At 45.4% G+C, this 19,581-nt stretch overlaps 1 pseudogene; it reads left to right on the top strand.

Annotated features, from left to right (window-relative positions):
- Nucleotides 1-249: 249 nt before the first annotated feature.
- LOC130016328 (uncharacterized protein C6orf62 homolog) lies at nucleotides 250-18,227 on the top strand (annotated as a pseudogene).
- Nucleotides 18,228-19,581: the final 1,354 nt, after the last annotated feature.

The following is a 19,581-nucleotide window of genomic DNA, read 5'->3' on the forward strand; positions in this document are numbered from 1 at the left end:
AGCACAGCGAGTAGGGTGTTTGCCTTGCACACAGCCAACATGGCCGACACAAGTTCGATTCCTCTGCCCCTCTCGGAGAGCCCGGCAAGCTACCGAGAGTATCTCGCCCGCATGGCAGAGCCTGGCAAGCTCCCCGGGACGTATGCGATATGCCAAACACAGTAACAACAAAGTCTCCAGTAGAGACGTTACTGGGCCCGCTCGAGCTCAAGCAAAATCAGACAAAGGCAAGAAATACGATTAACGACAATGAGGGAGCTGTGGACTAAGTTCTCATATTCCAAGCGATATCACTACTATAAGGAAGTCAGCAAAGAAGAGTACAGAGAATGTAATGTAAGTGCTGCAAATGACTTGATTTGCAAAACACATCGTATTCTCCAGTGAAAATTGAGAGACTGGTAACGTCACTTTCTCTTGGATGTGAACTATTTCCTTAACTTTCCGTCATGTTTGGCCCTTGACTTGTTGGTTTATGACAATGCCAGTAGCATGCTAGGTAACATTGTAGGTGCTCTCAGTTAAAAACTTTTGTGGCTGTCATCCTCCAGAGGCCATTGGACAGTCAGGCTTGGGCCTGCAGAAAACTTGTTGGGCCTCACGGGATGGGGGGGGGGGGGGGAAACCGGGCCTGTCCTCCCCACCCTAACGAGACCCCAAGTCATCGCCCACGAACGGCCTCTCTGGCTCCTCATCAAGCTGCTCAACGGTCCTGATCCCAGAGACTCAGGAGCAGATCTCTAAACCCAGTGGCTTTTGGCAGAAATCACTCCAGATTTAAGTGTTAAAATTTCGGAATTTCAAAACCACATGGGCCTACTGCAGCCACATGACATCATATGTTATTCATAACCAGCAATAGAACAAATTATCTATTGTTGCCTTTTCAGCAGATCTGAGTGTTGGGGTAAAATTTCAAATAATGGTGGGTCTGGTATCGAAATAGTGAATGTGATCATAGAGAGTAATGTGGAAATCATCTGCCCCACAGGCAGGGGGAGGGTGTGGTATGGGGGTATACTGGGGTTGTTGGGGGTGGAGAATGGGCACTGGTGAAGGTACGGGTGTTTCATTGTATGACTGAGACTTAGACCCAAAAGCTTTGTAACTGCTCTCACGGTGATTCAATAAATAAAATTATACAAAATGGAAAAAAAAGTAAGGTGGAGTTCATGCACAATTCAATCAGCTAATCAGTGGCTGAATAAATAGCAGTACTCCTACAAAAAAAAAAAACTTTTCTGGAGTAATTCTTTTTTGGGACAATGCCCATTCCCCTTATGTCTACGAGTTTACCTTTCTTGTGGATCTGCATGTATGTGGCCAAAGGAACAACCTCAAGTTTTTGGGGGTTTTTTTAACCTCATGTTTTCTTAAAGGTCTAGAGAACATAGAGCGGGTGCCCCTCCTCTTCCTCTTTGTGTTAATCTTTTTTGTGATTTACTGGAAGATGTTCTGGCCAAAAGGGACTTGTCTGTTACTTTGATGGGAAGAACCTATTTGTGGATGAATGTAGGTGAGAGAGACAGACAGAAAGAGACAGAGACAGAGAGAGACAGAGAGAAACAGAGATAGAGAACAACCAATAAAAAGCAAATATGCTTAATGCACTTTGTCCATCTTTTGAAGAAACTTGTGAGAAGATGATTTTGGATTTTGTTTTTGTTTTAGATTCTTTTTGTTTTATTTAGGGGCTACACTCTGTAGTGCTCAGGGCTTTTACCTGGCTCTGTCAGTTCTGAGTTCAGGGCTTACTCCTAGCACTGTGTTCAGGGATTGCTCCTGGTGGGGCTCAGGAAGCCATATGGGATGCTGGGGGTCAAGTCCAGCTTGGCTGTGTGCAAGGCAAATGCCCTGCCCACTGTACAAAACTGCAGCCCTCATACAAGGCTATTAAAGTTGTCCAGAGCTTTGGCTAGACTGGGTCTCAGTGTCTGGTACATTCTGTAACCAGAGGAGTGATGGGTCTTCTAAGGAAATCACAGTACTGTGTATTCAGAAATTGAATGTTTGGAGAGGGACTACTTCAAGTGAGGCGAGGGGTCTTGAAGCATAAGCTTTATTAACATCATGAAAAATCAGCTTCTGGATTGGAAGAGTACTAAAGAGATCCTGTAGCGCCCCCCTTCCCCATATCTGCCTCAACAACGCTATTATGAAACGAATGCCATTTTCATTATTTGCATTCCAACTTTGGAAAAGGAAGTGTTTGGTGAGATCGCCAGTGTTTGGATGCTGGGTAACATAGGACACCAACTTCCATGCTCCAGACCTCTGAAGGAGGCTCCTCTGGTCAGGATAGGCAGGGAATGAGGTCAGCATGCCAGGATTTTTGTAGAAAAACCTGGAAAGGCACAGAGAGGAAAACCAACTGAAAACCAATTGTTCTACAGCAGAGGGGCAATCATTCACATTCTGCTGAAGATTTTTTCAGTGTTTCCATCCTGAGATTTGTAGCTTCTTTTTTCATAACTATATTCAAGAGTACTTAGAGTCCACTCAAGTATAAATTTGTATAAATTTATAAGTAGATATTTCAAGAAAATATTCTTATGAAAAGAAATATATGGGGCTGGAAAGATAGTAGAGTGGGCAGAGCACTTTCCTTCCATGTGACTTACCCTGGACTCCCTAAATCCCATATGGTTACCCAAGCACTGCTAGGAGTAATCCCCGAGTGCAGAGTCAGGAGTAACACCTGAGCATCACCATGTGTGGACCTCAAACAAAAACAGAAACAAATTTTAAAAAATGAAGGAAGAGTGAAAGAAAGAAAAGAAAGAAGAAATTAAGAAAGAAAAGAAGGGAAGGAGGAAAGAAAAGGGAAGGAGGAAAGAAGGAAGGAAGGAAGGAAGGAAGGAAGGAAGGAAGGAAGGGAGGGAGGGAGGGAGGGAAGGAGGAAGGGAGGGAAGGAAGGAAGGAAGGAAGGGAGGGAGGGAGGGAGGGAGGGAAGGAGGAAGGGAGGGAAGGAAGGAAGGAAGGAACACTCGGACCCTCCTATGAAATGCGCTCCCTGAAAGGGCAGTATGGAGATTCCATAGAATGCTGTTGCTGCCACCTACAGGCCATATGCTAAAATGACAGAATGCTGCTTAAGATGATAGTGTTAAGGTGAGCTATTTAAGAGACTAATTCGTTTTTCCGTTCCTTGTGCTAAGTGATACAAGCCAGAGAGAAAAGGATATGAAAGAATCCATATTAGGGCATCAAATTTTTGCGTGCTTCAGCTAACTTGCAACATTGCTTTCTGTAAAACTGCTTGGCTGCTTTGCACCTGGGGGAGAGGGGACTTGGAAAGTGAACAGGGCATAACATCTTTCTAAACCAAGTGTGATAGGATTCAGGTGTATTTACTGTTCCTGAAATGTATTCTCTCACTAAAGCACCCTGCAGACTTGGGTAACTCAAATGAGGATGGTCAAGGGAGATTACCTAAGGCTTAATGATTCCAGCTATAACCTTGCTTGTGCTGACACTGGATGTGATGTACGTAAATGCTTATCTTTCAATCTATAGGCTAAGGAGTGAGGACACGAGTGCTGATCTTTCATGGTTCACAGCTGTATTATTTATGTTTCCATTTCTTTGAGATGTTCAAGTTATTCATTTAAATTGTAATTATTGCTGAGCATAACATTTCATCTCATTTTATAGTTTAGTTTCACCTGTATTGTTAAACCTAAATAGTTTCAATACCTTAATAGCATTTAACTGTATGGCACTGTTGTCCAAAGTCACTGCACCTTCACCACTGTCAAAGTGTCCAGGACCCTCCACCACAGTTCTTATATTACTTCTAGAATGATATTTCAAGTGACAAAATGGTATGTAGTACAGATTTAGTCTCTAACTTATCCCTAGCCTGATGATCCCAATTCTTATCCAAAAACTCCATTCGTTGAGTATACCCCTCGAGTCTGTGTCCCCGCACAAGATTTGATGTTTTCACCTGTTTGTAGGGTGATATTTGAATTGATTTTACTTTCCAATTTAGTGCTAGTCTTCAATTTGTTCATCTTTTGTTTCAGTTTCTTAAGTGAAGAGACTTCATGTTAGAATCTATTAGATTGACTTTTTAAAAACAAAATTCACATTTTATTTACGTTGAAATAAACTATACAAAATTGATTTCCTTCACCAAAATTAACTGCAATATTTTCATTTAATTCCCAGAAGCCCACAAAACAATAATTCTTGTGTCTTCTCCTAGTTTTACTTATAAATCAAGAGGAGGCAGTAGATAATAGTCATGGAGAACAGACTTGAAAGCAAAACAAATCAGTTGTCAGTATCCATGGCCTCTGATCCTATCTTGACCATGAAACACAAGTTCAAGATACACTTGCTAAAAGCTTCTGTAGGCTCAACAAAGGAATGCAAACAGCAACAACCAGTTATGGAACAACAATGGCAGACTCGTCTGTTTCTTTAAGTTCACTTGCTAAAGACAAAATCTTCACTTAAAATCTACACTTTGGCAAGCTCAAGTTTCTCTGGTAATACTCTTAATTGTCCAGTACAGGTTTTGAGCAGTAACACTTAGAACTCTTATCAGTCAAAGGTCAGTTGTGAGCTTTAACGTAACATTTTAAAAATGAATTCCTCCCACACAACCTCCAATTTATTTCTTCAAGGAACTGGTAACTCCATACCCACATATCGCATCCACAGTGATAATGTTATGTCTAAAATAACTAAAAACAACTCTAGAGCCACTAGCAGACTTCACACTGAAATGTGATGTGACACTTTCAATGCTATATTTTAGAACAGTTCGGTCTCCAAAGCAGGAATTCAAACTGGAGCCACTTAAATAGGAGTACAAATGAACATACTCAATGGGAGACCTACTGGTCAAGACAGTCAGTGACTGGGTGGCCTACATACAACATAGCTTTTCTGTAAGATGCTTTCAAATGGAAGATAAACCCTATTTTAAAATCTCTTCGGTGTTTCCAATGGTTTCTGAATTATCTGCAGGAAGCTCTGACTTAGTTGTGTAGAGTTTGATATATGTGTTCACCATTAAATCCAAATCATGTTTTATATCAAAATTTATATTAAGCAAAGCCCAGTTATTCGACCCCTGGTCTCTCAAAGTGTTGCTCAGGTAAGCTTTGAGACACTTCCGTCCATTTTCATAGCGTTCATTTTCTACTTTTGCAAAATGTATCTATTACTTAGAGTTCTACAGGTCGTAGAGGTCTCAAAGTGTTTGGCACATAATCGATAATGTTTATTTAGTTGATCTGGTGTTTTACCATCTAAGTCTGCTGTTCTACAATTCTCCACCCATTTCTGGCACCTGGCCTGGTCCCGCGGGAACCTGAAGAAGGCCAGGTCGGACTGCGTGCTCAAGCGCATGCAGTTGGGGGGCACTCAGAAGTTCTTTATTATCGTGTGCCCGCCCGCCCACCCGCCAGCCCAGCCGTCCCCTCCCCGCCTCCTCAGGGCAGCTCGCCCGCCCGTTATGGCCAGGAAGGGGAGCCTGGCCAGTTGGCTGGCTCCGCAGGGCCGCGCACCGGGGGAGGAACGGGGGGCTGGATTGACTGTTGATGCTTTAGCAATGCTTCACTTAACCAGCTGTTTAAGCACTTTCCAACTGATGGTGACTTATGTTGTCTTTCTTTGTCAGTTCTTGTTCAATGATGTAGTGACTTTTTTGGTACATAAATCTTTGAACATGTATCAGAAAATAATATAGACTACAGGGGCCGGAGCAATAGCAATAGCACAACAGGTAGGGAGTTGGCCTTGCAGGCGGCCAACCTGGGTTTGATCCCCAGCATCACATTTGGTCTCCCCTGCACCGCCAGGAGTAATTCCTGAGTGCAGAACCAGGAGTCACCCCTGAGCATCGCTGGGTGTGACCCAAAAAGCAAAAAATAAATAAATAAAACTAAAAAAATCCCAAAACAAAAAATGTACACTACAATCCATGAGGGAAAATTGAATTGCTGAGACCTTTGAATTTTTATCCAGTTCTAACCCTTTCTTTTCCAAGAAACATAACATGTCTAGTTAAATGAAACATGAATTTGGATCATTACAGAAATATTATAAGCATTTAAAGTACTCTCACCACGAAACCAAATAGCGTGTTATCAGAATTCCTTCTCTGTCTGCAACTTACTATTTATCCTACCAATAATGATTTCTAATCACCACCAATCATGGCCAGAATGCTTGGTTTTCCACATCTGAGCAGCATTTTCCTCCTAAGTCAATGGATTTGGTAAGCTGTTTTTGCTTTGTTTTCTTTTGTTTGGCGACCACACCAGGAAGTGTTCAGGGGTACTCCTCGCTCTGTGCTCAGGGATCACTCCTTGCGGTGCTTGGGGAACGCTATGGGATGCTGAGGGTGAACCTAGGTTGGCTGCTGCAGGGCAGCTGCTGTGACTTTGGGGCGTGGCACTGCCACGTGTAATTCTTGAGCGCAGAGCCAGGAGTAACCCTTGAGCATAACCAGGTGTGACTCCCAAAACCCAAACAAAACCAAACCAATTTTTGACTTCAAGCAAGAAAAATGGAGGCTGGGAGTTCGTTCCGGGTCACGAGATGGCGCTGTGGGGCGTTTTCATCCCTCCCAGGCCCTTTTCTCTAAGAATTTTCCACCCTTGGGCTTGCTTCAGTGTTAGGCCTGGGGTAATTAGGATCAAGCAGGCAGCTTCGGGCGGTGCAGCAGTAGGTTAGCGGTTAGGACACTTTCCTTGCATTCACAGAACCGTTGTCTGTCACTTGGCTTCCCATATGGCCCTCGAGTCGTGCCCGGCGGCATTCCTGAGAGTGCCCTGAGCATCTTTTGGTGTGTCCCCAACCATAAACAATCAAACAGGAAAATTAAAACAAAGCAGTCCTTGATGGCGAATTCCCTCCCTTGAGGGATTCTGAGTTGTATCTTCGTCCATCGCCCACGTCCTTGTAGAAGAGGGTTGGGGAACCCTCAGATTGTGGGGTGATGGAGTGTGTGTTGCTCATAGCAGGAAACATCCAGAGGGCTCGTTCACAGACATCACAAAGTGGGTTCAGAACTGTTCTTGCTCAGAGCGAAGAAAAAAAAAATATATATATATATATATAAAACTTTGCCTTGCTCGTTCCAGACAAGGATCAACCCCCTGCACCCCTCTTTGTCTAGAGAACAAGCTGGGGAACCCACCTGAACCTCCCCAGGAGATTCAGCTATGTACCCCACAAAAGTCTGAAGGTGGGAATCGAACCCTGTTCACCCGCATGAAACACAAGTATCCGCATGGCTATCCAACTGCTGCCTGTCAAAGCTGCGTTTGACCCTTAATTACCCCATACTTAACACTGAAGCAAACCCAAGGGTGGAAAATTCTTAGAGACACGGTCCTGAGGAGGGACGGAAACGCCCTCGCCTAGCGCCATCACGTGGCGGCTAGGCGGAACTACCGGGGCGGCTATTCCCAAGTTTAAGATTTCCAGCTCCTGCGTTGGAGCTCTAGTACCCGGGTAAGGCGTTTGCCCGGTACCTGGGTCCACCGGCTTCGATTCCCAGCATCCCATATGGTCCCCGGAGCACTGCCAGGACTTAACTCCTGAGTGCAAAGCCGTGAGGAACCCCTGTGCGTTGCGGGTGTGACCCAAAAAGGGAAAAACAGAAAAAATTTTCTTTGCTTCAGTGTTAATACGGGGTCATGAAGGATCAAAGGTCAAGGATCTAACAGTGAGCCACGAAGGCGCTGGTCTTGTATGGGGCGATCAACCCATAGGTTCCCCCAGCACAGTCAGGAGTGATTCCTGAGTGCAGGGGCAGGAATAACCCTCGAATACCGCCCGTGTGGTCCGCAAAACACAAGCAAACAGAATGCGACTTTCGCGGCGCATTCCTTCACGCCGAACTTGGGGGTGCCGAGCTGAGTCTTGCTTCCAGCTCCTTCCTCTACGGAAAACCGCGAGGTGTGGGGATGACCGCGACAGGAACTGTTTGCGAACGGGCTTAGAGGGAGAGATTCTACTTCGGGCAAAGCACTGGCCAGGCTGCTGGGTTCATCCTGACACAGGGATCGCCCCATGCGAGTCAAACGCCCTCAATGTTCGGCTACCGCTGCACGGCCTGAGGCCGCCTTCTTGATTCTTTGTGACCCGCAGGTTAATATGGAAGCAAACCCAAGGGCTGGAAATCTTCAGGCAGGAAAGCCTGGCCACGGCTCTTCCGCCGATGCACCACGAGAGGGCGCTGTGGGGCGTTTCCTCCCCTCCCCAGGGACATTCCTCTAAGAAATGTCCAACCCTAGTCCCGACTTTCCTCCAGAACTAGACCTCCCAGGATCCTCAGAATTTCTGATTAATAAAACAAAAAAGAATTTCTGCACAGTGGAGTTGCACCCTTGTCCCTCTCCTTAGTCCCCCGCACTGACTGGCCAAGCTAGTCTCTGGCTTTATTTACTGTGGGCTGTGGGTGGCCCCAACAGCTTCTTGGTGGGCTCAGGGGTATGATATGGTGCTGAGACAGAACCCAGGGTGAGCACAGTAGACGATTGTGCCATACCATAGTATGATCTCTCCAAATCAACCATTTTTACAGGTCTCCAGTCTATCACCCCCACACCCCTACGCTCCACTTTTCCAAGGGTGCCATCTTTCCCTATCGCAGAGAATTTGGGGCTTCCTATATACATGAGAAGTCCCAAGTCTGTGAAGGATGGTGACAGAGGTTAGATTCAACTTCAGGATCTCCAAAAGTTTGGGGTGAGATTGCCTACCATCAGAGAAATGGGAGTAGGTTAAAAAGAATTTTGATTAAAACAGTGATAATGAGCCAAAGACCAGGCAACCTCCTTCCCTGGAAATTCTAAATACACCACTCACTCTTCCAAGAATTATTTTATTTGGGGGTTTGATGTGGGTTCGCGGGGTTCTGGGGACCCTTATAAGTGCTTGCTATTAAAGTTAGCCATGAACTTCTGCTTATTTTAATTAAGTTTATTTTTATGTGTTTTGCTTTACTCATTGAGGTGAACAAAAAATGGTCTATACCCACTTTGCTCTGCCTTTGATCCAGCCCTTTGGAAAGGTTTCCAATTATAGTCAACCCCACACACCACCACCCCATGTTCTGAGGGTGTCCCAACCCTCCTCTACAAGGAATAAGGGTCAGGGATACAGCAAGATACAGCTCAGAGTCCCCCAAGTTGGGGTGAGGGAATCCACCATCACGAACTGAGGCTGTGTCCATGTTATTTGACTTGTTCATAGTTTGGGGGTCACAAACCCAGAAACGCTCAGGGCTTCTCCTGGTTCTGCACTCAGGAATCGCTCCATCATGACGGTGGGACTGTATGGGGAGCCAAAGAAAGAACCAGGGCCTTGTGTCTGCAAGGCAGAGCCCTAACCGCTCTGCTCCTGCTGCAGCCGCCCAAGCTGCCTGCTTGATGACCCCATATTGAAGCAAAGGGCTGGAAATCAAGCATGGAAGAAGTCGGGCCGCGGTAGTTCAGCCTAACTGCCACGAGATGGCGGTGTGCCGCGTTTTTGCCCCTCCACAGACCCCTTTCTCTTAAGAATTTTCCTCCCTTGGGTTTCCTTCAGTGTTAAGTATGGGGTCATTAAGCACACAGCTTCCACAGGTGCAGCGATAGGAGAGTGTCGCGGGTGCTTGTCTTTCCCGCGGGTGACCAAGGTCCGATTCCCGCCTTCAGACTTTTGTGGGGTACATATCTGAATCTCCTCGGGGTGCCCGGGTGGGTTGCCCCAGCTTGGTCTCTGGACAAGAAGGGTTGCAGGGGTTGGAACCTGGTCTGGAAGAAGCAAAGCAAGGCTCTTTTCTTTTTTTGTTCTCTTCGCTCTGAGCAATAAAATTCTGAACCCACCTTCGATGTCTGCGGCTGTGCCCTTTGAATGTTTCCTACAAGGGACAACCCACACTCCACCCACATTGTGAGGGTGCCCCAACCCTCTTCTATAAAGATGTGGGGGATGGAGGAAGATCCAGCTCAGAATGAGGGAGTTCGCCATCAAGCATCTGAGACTGCTTTGTTTTCATTTTCTTGTTTGTTTGTTTATGGTTGGGGCCACACATGGATATGTTCAGGGGGTTCTCCTGACTCTGCACTCAAGAATCACTTCGGAATGGCTGTAGAACTGTATGGGGAATGTACGAAAGGATCTGGGTCCCATGCATGCAAACAAAGAGCCCTTAACCGCTCTGCTCCCGCTGCAACGGCCAAACTGCTTACTTGTTTCCTAATGACCCTATACCTAACACTGAAATCTGTAACTGGCTGTGATCCACTGGGCTGGAGCTATAGCACAGCAGGTAGGGCGTTTGCCTTGCGCATGGCTGACCCGGGTTTGATTCCTCTGTCCCTCTTGGAGAGCCCCGCAAGCTACTGAGAGTATCCCGCCTTCACGGCCGAGCCTGGCAAGCTACCCGTAGCATATTTGATATACCAAAAAACAGAAACAACAAGTCTCACAATGGAGACGTTACCGGTGCCTGTTGGAGAAAATCTGTGAAGGGAGGACAGTGCTACAATGCTACCTAGCTTTGAAGCAAAGAAAAGGGCACGACGTCTCTTTTTTTACAGAAACTAAAACAAGGTATCATTTATTGTAGGATATACTGAAATATCATTTAAAGGTAAAGGCCCTCCCGTTGTTCGTCGATTTGCTCGAGCGGGCCCAGTAACGTCTCCATTGGAGACTTTGTTGTTACTGTGTTTGGCATATCGAATACGTCACAGGGAGATTGCCAGGCTCTGCCGTGTGGGTGAGATACTCTCGGTAGCTTGCCGGGCTCTCCAAGAGGGGCGGAGGAATCGAACGTGGGTTGGCCATGTTTGCTGCGTGCAAGGCAAACGCCCTACCACTGTGCTATAATGTGAAATATCATTATAAAATATAATTAAGGCTCACATACACTTTTCTATTGATTTCTGTATATAACACAATGATTCAGTATTTGTGTACATTTTAAAATAATTTAGAGAGTAAGTCTAGTTAATGTATGTCACTACATATAGTTAAATTCTTTTCTTGTGCTGAGAACATTTTTCTTTTTAATTTTTATTAGTGAAACACCATGAGGTACAGTTGTAGACTTACAAATTTTTGTGCTTGTGTTTTGATTATACCCTGATCAAGTACCCATCCCTCCACCAGTGCCCATTTTCCACCATTACGGATCCCTGCATCCCTCCCCACCATCCCCCCCACACACATACCTCTTTGGCAGGGCATTCCCTTTTGTTCTCTCTCTCCTTTCGGGTGCTGTGGTTTTTAAAAGAGGCATTGAGTGGAAATCATGTTTGGTCTATAGTCTACTTTCTGCATGCTTCTCCCATCCTGGGTGGATCCTCCCAACACCCTTTATTTGGTGCTCCCTTCTCTATCTGAGCTGAGGGTTAGGAAATCTGAAGCCTGGGACAAGTCGGGCTGCAGTAGTTCCACCTAATCCCCACGTGATGGCGATGTGGGCGTTTCCATCTCTCCCTGGGCCCATTTCTCTAAGAATTTTAAATAGCAGAGGGTGAGCATTTAATAACATTTAATAATGGTCTTTTCTCTGGTTTTTTTCCCCATTGTTTTTAAGTCCCTAGCACCTTTATATTTTTTCACCTTTAAAGCTTGTTATAGTGGGAATTTGTTTCAGAATGAAACTTCTAAAACATCAGTCATTAAAAATTTTAAATTTTACGAAAAGATTTACAAAACGGGTATAATTTGGGGGAATTTCCTTTGCTTTCTGAATTCTGTACAACACGAGTTACACACTCAATATTGCGTGAAAAACCAGAAATCCTTCTCCTCTGTCACTCCTGCTCTAATGGGCACCCTAGTTTTCAAGCACAGACAGAGCATTACAGGCACAAATCAGCCTTACTCCCCCAGACAACAGTGGGAGAAATGTGTGGTGTAGGAATGATTCCCTTCCATTCTAACTGGGCTTCCAGCCTCTGAAGTATTGTCGCAAAGAAGGCAAACAAAGCAGTCCTGCACTAGACATTCCAGGGACCAGCCTGAAACCGATTTTGGAAAAAGGAGAAAGTGGTGCCCCTACTTCTGTCAGACCCAAAGCAGGCAGTCGGAGGCCTTTGTGGTGATTTCTGAGTTAGTTTTGAAGAAGGCTTTCTCCTGGAGTCTTCTTTTCACTTTCACTTAGGGAACACTTTAGTATGTCAGAAGAATTGTTTGTGCTTGAAACCAGGGTAATTTCCCATTTCTTTGTGGACTTTGTATGTATGAGTCACGTCTTGCAGTGGGGTTCGGAGATGCACTTGGAAGAATATGAGTTCTGAAAACTTGAGATTTTAAGCTGAGTCTTTTATCTATAGTCTCTTGCTTATGTTTTTTGTTTGTTACTTTTGTATTCCTGGAAATCAAACTCAGGCTCTCACACGTGCAAGGCAAATGCTCTGTTGCTGACCTACATCCTGACCGGTTTTAGACTTAAGTGTGACCTTCATATTATTACAAGAACGGGGGGATTTGATGGAGGGGAGATTGGGCCATACCTGCTGTGCTTCGGGCTTACTCTTGACTCTGAGCTCAGGGTGCACTCCTGGCAGTGCTTGGGGGATCATACGGGGTGCTGGGATTGGGACCTGAGTCAGCATGCAGGCCTGCTCTCCCATAGGTCCTGAAAACTCAAGAACATAAATCACAGTTTTCCCTCAAGTACCAAGATGGGAGGTTGTCAATTTCCCAACACTGTTTCTTTTTATATAGGGGTTGCTATCATTTGGATGCTTTCTACTCCATTTCTGAATGTCCTCCCTTCTGCTGACATAATCATATGCATCTCTGGAATTCAAGCGCTCCCTTTGGAAGGGACAGATTTAAATTTTTGTGACTTCTCTTTCATTACTTTTCATCTATTGGAAGTAACTTTTCTTGGATGATCTGATACTCACCCAGCACCAGATATTCTCATCCAGAATCCTGTAAGAACATTCTAATTTTTGCTTGAAATTTACACAAAGGGCATAGAAGGGAGAAGGGATGAAAGGGAAGTCTGAGCTGTGCGGGAAGAAAGCTGTGGGAAAAGAAAGAAGTCATAATTCCTGTTTCTTCTTTAAAACCAGAATTTCAGTCATCTGTTTTGGGGCACTCAGGTTTTTTCCAGATTCTGGCTATTGTAAAGAGTGCTGCAATGAACAAACAGGTGCAGATGTCACTTCGACTATACTTTTTTGCCTCTCTGAGATATAGTCCCAGGAGTGGTATTGCTGGGTCAAATGGGAGCTCAGTTTCTAATTTTTTGAGAATCGTCCATACTGTTTTCCAAAAGGGCTGAACCAGTCAGCTGAACCAGCAGTGAAGGAGGGTCCCTTTCTCGCCACATCCGCGCCAGCACTGATTGCTTTTGTTCTTTTGGATGTGGGCCAGTCTCTGTGGTGTGCATTGATATCTCATTGTGGTTTTGATCTGCATCTCTCTGATGATTAATGATGTAGAGCATTTTCTCATGTACCTTTTTTGCCATTCGATGTCTTCTTTGAGAAAGTGTCTGTTTATTTCATCTCCCCATTTTTTGATGGTGTTGGATGTTTTCTACTTGTGGACTTCAACTAGTACTTTATATATCCTTGATATCAACCCCTTGTTGGATGTGTATTGGGCAAATATCCTTTCCCTTTCTGTAGACTGTCTTTGTACTTTGGTCACTGTTTCTTTTGAAGTGCAGAAGCTTCTTAGTTTAAAATAGTCCCATTTGTCTATCTCTGTTTTCACTTGCTTGGCCAGTGATGTGACATCTTTGAAGATACCATTAGCTTCAATGTCATGGAGGGTTTTGCAACTTTGTCTTCAATGTACCTTATGGATTCAGGTCTGATGTTGAAGTCTTCAATCCATTTTGATCTTAATTTTGTACACGGTGTTAGGCAGGATCTAAGTCCATTTTTTTTGCATGTAGCCATCCAGTTTTGCCAGCACTATTTGTTAAAGAGGCTTTCCTTATTCCACTTCACATTTCTTGCTCCTTTATCAAAGATTAGATGATTAGATTAGTGATAGGAGAATCCTCCCAGGATGGGAGAAGCATGCTGAAAGTAGACTATAGATCGAACATGATTGTCACTCAATGCGTCTTTTGAAAACCACAGCACTGAAAAGGAGAGAGAGAACAAAAGGAAATGCCCTGCCACAGAGGCAGGGTGGGGGGGAGGGGCAATGGGGGGGGGGTAGGGATACTGGGATCCATGGTGGTGGAAATTGGGCACTGGTGGAGGGATGGGTACTTGATCACTGTATAATTGAAACTCAATCACAAACATTTGTAAGTCTACAACTGTACCTCATGGTGTTTTACTAATAGAAATTTTTTAAAAATCAGAATTTCAGAAAGCAACAGTTAATTTTGAATATGCTAAAACAGCTGGCATGAGAGCAGATGTCAGAGCATTAAAAAGTGCCAGGGGCAGAGAGAGATTGAGAGAGAGAGAGAGAGAGAGAGAGAGAGAGAGAGAGAGAGAGCTCTCCAGGGTGGATGCTCAGCTCAGCATGCAGCAACCCCAGACTTGATCTCCAGAACCTCATGTCTCCTTAGTGCCACCAGAAAGAGTCGGAGTTACAGCCCCTCTTCTTCTAAGTTCTTTTTTTCACCTTCTCCTCTTTCCTGTAAAACCCTTAGCAGCATGAGCACTGCTGCTCAGTTAACAAAATTCAGTTTACTCAGCTTTGCTACAGACTTTGATAAATCGCATAACCCCCTTCAGGTTTTTCTTGGTTTGATTTTTGCTTTGGGGCCACCCCCGGTGGTGCTCAGGGATTACTCCTGTCTCTGCACTCAGGAATCACTCCTGGCGGGGGCTCAGGGAACCATATGGGATGCTGGGGATTGAAGCCGATTGGCTGTGTGCAAGACAAGTGCCTTAGCCACTGTGTTCTTTCTCTTAGGCCCAAATTCAACTTTAACTTACCTAGAGTAAATGTTCTAATAGTGGGTCTCATTGCCCTGACCCTGAAAGAGCCTCCCATAAGGCACCGTTGGGAAGGACGAGTAAGGAGAGGCTGATACACTCTCAGGGCTGGGACGAATGGAGACGTTACTGGGGCCCGCTCGAGCAAATCAATGAACAACAGGATGACAGTGACAGAGTAGATATCTTAGAGTGTTCATGGAGAAGATGTATCTAGGATTAGAGATGTGGAGGGGGCAAGGCACTTGCCATACCTGCTTCTAATCTCACTTCGGTTTCTGGCACCACATGTGGTCCCATGAGTACCTCTAGAAGGAAGCCCTGAGCGAAGGAATAAGGAGTAGGCCCTGAGCAGCTTCGGGTATAGCCCAATTCTCCCCCATCACAAAATGTTTTTAAAGATGATGATCAAAACTCCTTGGCCAGCAGAGGGGAGAAAAAGTTATAAAAACATCCTTAGCCTAGTAAAACATTTCTCAGTCAGGGTCCGACCTCAGATGAAAATAACATAAATGGTAAGACCAAGGGGCCAACATATTGATGATGGGGGCTATACAAAATGGAAACGAGTCCATTGGAAAAACAACCCAGAATAACAATTTGATTAATTCAACAGTATTTATTACATGTTCAACGAGTGGCTCGAGAGAGGTGAAGAGGTTTGCTTCGCACACAGTTTTGTCCTTAGCACAGCATATCTTCATCACCAGGAGTGACCCCCGAGTACAGAACCAGGAGGGACCGCTACCCCCTCCTCTCCATGTTAACGGAGTGTTGGGTTGTGTAGGTTCTGAGGTTGCTGTGGTGAACAGGCAGGTGCGATTCCTGCTCTTCCAGAGCTTACCTTCTGTGAGAAAGCTTATCATTAGCATGGAATCAAAATGATGAAGGAGATGCTGATGAATTCACACAGGAAATCAAGAGGCGATGCCCAGGAGGGCCCTGTGTCAGCCTGGGATGTCAGGGAAGGCCTACAGCCTGGAGAGTGAGAATGCACCAGCCATGCTGGCAGCTGGTTCACGGGCTTTGAAGGAGATGGGATTTACTCAGTGCCAGAGGCCAGCGGCCAGTACTTTCTTGTGTCTTTTCACCTCTCTTGGCGTGTGTCTTAGAACCCCGATGACTGAGAACAGACTCAGGCCTGCGGCTCTCTATTCTCAATGACCCTTTGAAGCCAACTTGCCAGTCATTTCAGTCACCTCCGGGAATTCACACTAAACACCCTGACTCAAGATCCTTTATATTAGGTGGGCACCCCAGCCTGGATATAGCACCACAGCAAACCCATTGACTGGATCCACTTTGAAATTTATGGAGTCCTTATGCTGCTGAACAGTGGCATAGGAGTGCCCTGATCCTCCTTGCCCACGCTCACTTCACTCCAGACTGTCCCTTGTCCCTTCCCCAGCCCCCACCCACTTCCTCTGATGTAGTTCTTCCCACACTAGAAAGATGCTTGATTCAGCAAGTCCACATGACCTGTGGTGCACTGCATCCAAGTGTGTGCAGATGCCACAACAAAATGCGTGTAACCCCAGTGAATACCATAACCAACTGTGGGAGCACTGCAAATCCTGGTCATTACAACAGTGAAAAGGGAAGAGAAAGGGAAAATGAATGAACATTAACAGCATCAAGTAAGGCATAAGCACATCCATCCGCATAGTCCTAGACAGGGTCAGAACCAGCAATCTCATTGTTTTCCACCTTCACAGCTGTTCTTCTCACTGGCGTGGCTGCAGAGGAAGAATCTCACATGGAGTTGTCATCTGCCATCCCTTGGGACAGCAATAGCTTCCTCTGGAATGTGTCTTGTAGGACCTGCCCGCAGCTCTATTTCAGGTGGTCTAAGTACTTATGATTTTGTTTTTTTAGTCACATCTGGCAATGTTCAGGGCTTACTCCTGGCTACGCACTCAAGATTTACTCCTGGTACTGCTCATGAGACCATATGGGTTGCCCCAGGGATTGAACCTCATATTGTTCACGGACTAATCTAGCTCTGTGGTCTGGGATTACTCCCGGCAGTGCTGAGTGAACCATGCAGTGCAAGACTAAACCCAGACACAAAGCCTGCACTCCAGCTCTTCGTTCTATAGCCGTGTTTTGGGGGGCTTTCTTCATTTCTATTTTCGTCGGGGAAGCAGACTGGAAATGCTCAGAGGTTACTCCTGGCTCTGTAACTCAGGAACAACTCTGAGCAGTTCCTTGGGGACCAAATGCTCTATCCACTGCACTGTCACTCTAGACCCAAGGAAGGTCTTATTCTCAGAAATATGCACACAGGGTTATCGTGGCTAGTTTTTTATTCCAGCAAAGATTTGGTCCTAAGTATATAATGCGCTGTGAACATTCATTCAATTGGTGGTGGGAACCATGACTTCAAACGTTGGCTTTTGATTTGAGGTCACACCTATTAGTTCTCAGGAGCTACTTCAGGTTTGGTGTGAAAGGTTGTTGCTGGCAGTGTTCATGGGACCACAGGGTACTGAGCATCTAACCAGGGACTTCCGTTTTCAAATCCTGTTTTCAAACTCTGGCTTTTGAGAACTATTCCTAGTTTCTTATTGGAGGAGTGGCGGTATCTTTCTCTCTGTCTCTCTCTGTCTTTCTCTCTCACTGTCTCTTTCTGTTGGGGCCGGACTAGATGGTGAAGATGAGTCCGTGTAGAAGAAACAAGCTCTGTACAGACTACATGCTCAGCTTAGAAAGAAAAAGAAGCTCTAGCTGACCAGTTTGACTTCAAGATGTATATTACCTTTGCATTCAAGGAGAAGAAGAAAAAAATCAGCAGGTTTTGAAGTGTCTGAGGTCAAACCAGTCATGACGAATAATTATAAGAAAATATCCTAAAAGGTGTGCGGGATTCCAGCTATTCCTTGGAAAGTTCCATAGAGCTTTTAAAGGAGGATGTGGTCCAGCTTCCTGCTCCTCGATACCAGTCTGTGAGAAGGGATGTCATTGACTGTACTCAGGAGATGTATTTCATTCTGTGGCCTTAGAATGTTATTGAAAAAAATTGTCTGTCTACTGTTTTCTAGTTGGAAGGAATCTGATGAGCCTTTTCGTCTCATTCATGCCAAATTTGAGTTTCATCACTGTGACTATGAAAAACACTTTCTGCATGTACTGAGCCACAAGGACAAGACTGGAATTGTTGTCAACAATCCCAACCAGTCAGTGTTTCTCTTTATCGACCAACAGCATTTGCAGACTCCAAAAAATAAAGGTAATATCTTCAAGTTATGCAGCATCTGCCTCTACCTGCCAGAGGAACAGCTCACCCACTGGGAGGTTGGCACCGTAAAGAAACACCTGCATCCTTCCAAGCCAGAATAGAGTCTGGGCCAGCACAGTGGAGAAGATCAGAGTGCAGCAGGAGATCTTGTCTTGTTTTCTTACCACTTTATTCTTTCAGAGATTAAAGAAAATGGACTCATGCACAGAACACTCTGCATTTTGAAACTTGTTCATCCTGATTTCTTTTTAAATCATTTGTATCTCAGAACTGAAAAAAATTAGCTGTCTTCTTCACAGACTGTGTGAAAGAAGACTTTGCATATTTGCTGCACTGTATCAGCATCTTGTTAAAAATGTCAAATGAAAGGACTATTGTACACCGAAATGCTTCAATGTATTTGAAAGCACAAGGTGATACTCTTTTTGACGGTCTTTCCATTTGAGCTGGTTTTTGCCTCTTTGACATCTGTCATCAGCATTTAGAGGGTAAGAAGTACATGTAGGAGAATAAATAATTTTTACAAATGCAATAGCTTTGCTATAATTACCGTTGATCCAGAACACTGTCAGATTCAATCTAATGACCAGAAGTAGTTGTTCTAAAAAGAAAATTCAACCACGGAAAAGAAATCTTAAATGAAAAAAGCATCTCATTGCAGGTATTCTAGCCTCATTTTACTGGGCCAGGTTTGTTTAAAAAAAAAAAAAAAAACCAGACGAGTCCATGTAGACTATCCCACTAACGGTCAGGAATACAGGGAACCATGAAAATGGGCGAGACAAGACGTGTGTGTCCAGATTGGTTTCAATGAGGCTCAACATCTCTTTCTTTAAGCTGCCTTAAGTAAAAAACCTAAATCTTAGTATAGCAGAAGAGTCAGTCTTTTCTCATAGACCAGATGACACCAGACCCACTTGACACCAGATGCTTGAGGTTGTAAATAACAGGCCAGAACATTTGGCTGTGTTTCTTTCCTGAGGGCTGAAACTAACTGGCTTGTGAACATAATCAAACAATGTATGTCATAATGCCCCCGCTTAGGGGGCGTGGCTAGGGGCCAGTTGGTGGGGGCGGGAGGGGGAAAGCGCTGTTGCTCTGGCCTTTAAAGGTCAGCGGGAAGGCGGGTGGGGCAGGCCTGGCTGGGACTGCGGGCTCACGCTCCCCACCTCCCAGGTCTCACGCTGAGGCGGGCTCCGTGTCCTGCGTGCCTGTGCGGACTGCGTCACGGGCGTTGACCGCCGACCGCTGGTGGTGGCTCCTTGGAGACTGCCCGGCTCCTGCACGCCACCTCCGAGGCCCTGGGCTGCGCCCGCCATGCCAAGCTGCTGCTAGGTGGCCTGTGCTTGGGGCCCAGCTGGATGCTGAGCGTGTGGGCGGGCGCTCAGAGCAGGTGAGGGGCGGGCATGGGGGTGGGGGTCCTTGCCAGCCCATGGGGCCCAGCTGGACGCTGAG

The sequence above is a fragment of the Sorex fumeus genome, unplaced genomic scaffold (assembly GCF_029834395.1).
Source record: "Sorex fumeus unplaced genomic scaffold, SorFum_2.1 ptg000152l, whole genome shotgun sequence".
Lineage (NCBI taxonomy): Eukaryota > Metazoa > Chordata > Mammalia > Eulipotyphla > Soricidae > Sorex > Sorex fumeus.